This window comes from Manacus vitellinus, unplaced genomic scaffold, assembly GCF_001715985.3.
Source record: "Manacus vitellinus isolate BGI_N305 unplaced genomic scaffold, ASM171598v3 scaffold_87_pilon, whole genome shotgun sequence".
Classification (NCBI taxonomy): domain Eukaryota; kingdom Metazoa; phylum Chordata; class Aves; order Passeriformes; family Pipridae; genus Manacus; species Manacus vitellinus.
In genome coordinates this window covers 1,446,119-1,448,373 of record NW_021940854.1, presented here as the reverse complement: position 1 = coordinate 1,448,373, position 2,255 = coordinate 1,446,119, and positions in this window count along the sequence as shown.

Genomic DNA, 2,255 nt, shown 5'->3' with positions numbered 1-2,255 from the left:
AGCCACAAGCCATCTATCACAGCCCCCCAAGGTCCCCTCTGGGGACATCCCTCCACCTGGCCCTGCTGTCCCCAGGCCTGTTATCTCCGCTCTGCAGCTGGGATAACCCAAGCATGGAAAAGCCTGTCTCTGGCACACACAGAGGGGTTGGAGAGGGGGGATAATCCCCCCCTGCACCCTCCAGCTTCGCCCTCCTGCTCTGCAGGTGAGGCTGATTTTCACCCTGACCCCCCCCTCCTCCCCCAGTCCCAGGGGTGCCCAACCCACCCCCCGTGTCCTGAGGAGATCCAGAGAAAACAATTCCCAGAGGAAGAGGTGAAGTGTAACGCCCTGAACAAACCCAAGGTCGTATTTTGACTCTTGGAGCTGTTTTCTTTCCTCCAAGCCAAACCAGCCCGGAGCCTCTTTGCACCACACAGATCTAAACAGCGTTGAGGGGGGTAAAGGGAGAGCTTGAGGAGCAAAAACCAGGGAAAACACTAAAATTGAGCCCCCCACAAGCTGCTCTGCGCCCCCCAAAAGGGCACCTGGCACCCACTGAGCTTTCCAGGGAAACCTTGGCTGTGCTCACACCGCCCCGGGCAGGAGGGAAGTTTATTTTTAGAGCCTCTGAAAAGCTACTGAGGAGGAAGGAGACGGAAAACCACGTGGAAAGGCTCTGCCTCCTGAGAGGCACCTTGTGTTGAAGACCCTGCCCTGGCTGGGGGTGCTCCCGGCTCAGCTGAGCCCTTCCAGGGCTGGTCCATATAACCCAGGTCAAGGCAGCAGCGAGGAGGAGACCCCTGAGCTGCCAGTTATCCCTGGAATAACTCCCAGGAGACATCCCTGCCCCGCAGAGCTCACAAGCTGCAGGTGCTGCAGCGCAGCAGAGCTGAGCAGCGTCAGAGGGAGCAAGGGCAGCTCCAGGAGCAAGGGCAGCGTCCCTGAGGGCACATACACCCCCAGGAATTCTTAGGAATGCCCAGGGAAGCCAGCCTGGGAACCCTGGGCCACTTCTCCCCTTTTCCACCAACCCCTGGACGAGGTGGGGCTCGGAGCATCCTCTGCCCCAGGCACAGTGGGCACCAGCGGGTCCTTCAGGGCTGGTGGTCCGTGTCAGGATGCTGGGAGAGCACAAGGAAGGCTGGGAATTGGAGCACAGACGTGGCCAGGGCAGGCTGGTCCTTGGCTGGCGGCCAAGGAAGGAGCAGCAAGCTCCGGGAATCCCGGGGTAAGGTAATCCCGGGGTAAAGCCCTGCCCTCGGGACACCCGGCTGGGTGGCATCGGACCGTGCTGAGGAAGCACCTGAGGGGCACGGTTGGCTCCAGTGCTGGGGGCAAACAGAACCAGCCCAGCTCGGGCATCTCCCCCCGTCTCCGGGGTCCCCCCGCTCGGGGTGAGCTCAGCTCCAGCTGCCCGAGCCCAACCGCCCTCGCACAGAAGGAGTGTGAATTGTTGGACTAATCAGCGGATGCAAATCAGCCTCAAGACGGAGAAAAGCTGATTTGCATCTTCTTTAAACGCCCCGGTGCCACCGCACCAGTGTCTGGCTTTGCGGGGGGGGGCAGAGTCAGACCTAAAATCTCCGCAGCGCCAAGCCCGGGGTTGGCTTTGAAAGAGCAATTAAACCCCGGCACCTCGTGCTCGGAGGCGAAGCTGCTTTTGATGTGCAAATAACCCGCGGGCAGCTCTGCCCACCAGCCTGTTCCCCGGCCCTGCATCTGCCACCCCGGCCGACCCCCGGGGGCAGGGGGGGGCCCTGCCCGGGGTTCGCCCCCTCCCTCCGCTCCTCCACGGGCTGACAGCTGGCGTGTGCTCCTGCGGGGACCGCCTGACACCCGCTGGAGAGGGGGGGATAAGCCCCCCGGGCAGCCCCTCGTTAGTCATTATGGAATAAATATAAAAAAAAAAAAAAAGGAGGGAATAAAAATAGCAAACAGCGCGTAAATGCAGCGAGGCAGCAGCTGGGAGAGCAGCACGACCGTCCCCCCCCCTCGCCCCGAGCCTGGTACCTGCTGGTTCCTGCCGGGAAGAGTCGGGCTGTTCCTTTGGCACCCGGTTCAGAGCCGTGCCTGGAGCTCTCAGGGCGCTGCCAGGGCTGGTGCCACGCAGAGGGGGCACCCCTTGACCTGCCCCCAGAGCCCTGTGCTCCCCCCGAGGGGCCCTGCTCCCACCTCGGGCCCCCAGACCTGCTGGGGGACCTCTGGCTGGGGGGAGACAAAGGTGCTTTTGTCATTCCCGTTTTGTCATTCTCGGGCTGTTCCCTGCCTGGGAC